The sequence below is a fragment of the Pinus tabuliformis genome, chromosome 4_2 (genome assembly GCF_031772625.1).
Source record: "Pinus tabuliformis cultivar Carrire ecotype Pingquan chromosome 4_2, CPIR1, whole genome shotgun sequence".
NCBI lineage: Eukaryota > Viridiplantae > Streptophyta > Pinopsida > Pinales > Pinaceae > Pinus > Pinus tabuliformis.
Genome location: NC_142304.1, coordinates 716,335,612 through 716,336,802, shown reverse-complemented (window position 1 = coordinate 716,336,802; position 1,191 = coordinate 716,335,612). Strand labels below are relative to the sequence as shown.

Sequence of the window (1,191 nt, the reverse complement as noted above, 5' to 3'; positions counted from 1 at the left end):
TTGGTACAGAGCTGATGATGATCATGAGATGAGAGGACCTCCCTTGAGGTATTCAGTCAAGGCCAGCGCAACGAGGCCAATCATGGCAAAACGCCCATTCAACATCTCTGCCCCAGAAGACATTATTTCCTGTGATTTGCTCTCTTTGGACACTCCCTTGAACATGGGTATCACAGAAGCAAGCGTGAAGAGAACCGCGCTTCCAATAAACAGTGGAACTCCTCCGCTGGCCAGTTGGGCGGCGAGGTCTTTCCCGCTCGCTATCTCCACCCGGACAGCTGAGACGAATCCGAGCATGGCGAGTCTCCCATTTATGGTTTCTGGGGCTGGCCCACTGAAAGCAAACACGTCCTTAAAGTTTGTGCTCACCTGCATTATTATTTATGTCAATTCAATTCAGTGCAGTGCAGGTTAATGTAAAAATTGGCGCTTGCATAATCGCTTACCGTCTCAGGAGGGGTAGAAGGTGATCGCCTTGACTCCGGCTGTGGATCCACATGACCCAAATTAAGTTATATATAGAATAACATAAAACCTTATAGAATAACATAAAACCTTCTATTCGTGGATACGGAAACAGCGACAGAATTACTAACCCCCCTGCCATGCATTTTACTCGAAGCTGCCTGCTGGTTGTTGACCTTTCCGCTGGCCTCCGTTGCAGGAGCGATGCTCCATTCATGGCCTCCGTTGCAGGAGCGATGCTCCATTCATCGCCATTACTGATGCATTTACAGCGGCCATGATCGCAATATAATAATGAACACTATGTATGAGAACGAATCTAATTTATATGGACTTTGAGAACAATATGAAATAACTAAAGAAGAATAGCCACTATTGATCTGTTATGAGACTCCAGGGCTGGTTATTGTGTTATATATAAGGATGTGGAGGCCATACGGAAAAATCTACCGTCATTCATTGAACGGTAAACGCTTAACCAAGTCGAGGTTTCTCTTCCTCGGACTATGTTTCCACGTGGTTGGATAAAAATTGAGACGTAGATCCTCGAACAACCGGCGCACCGCACTTGAAATAGTAGAGGGCATCACCATCACCATAGATTATTCAACCTGTAGTAAGTCTCAACTTCGTGCTAGAATTTAGGAGTTCGTGTAAATCACGTTTTGAACCATTTCTATCCTCGTCTATCCTTTTTTTTATAAAGGGTTATTGTAACAGGTGGGA

The 1,191-nt window shown here is 44.9% G+C and overlaps 1 pseudogene across 1 annotated transcript; it reads right to left on the bottom strand.

Annotated features, from left to right (window-relative positions):
- On the bottom strand, positions 1-833 carry LOC149171546 (early light-induced protein 1, chloroplastic pseudogene; annotated as a pseudogene). Its single transcript, XR_016259559.1, has 2 exons — positions 597-833; positions 1-485 (listed from the first exon to the last, which is right to left on the bottom strand). The product of XR_016259559.1 is annotated as an early light-induced protein 1, chloroplastic pseudogene (transcript).
- Between the last annotated feature and the right edge of the window lie 358 nt (positions 834-1,191).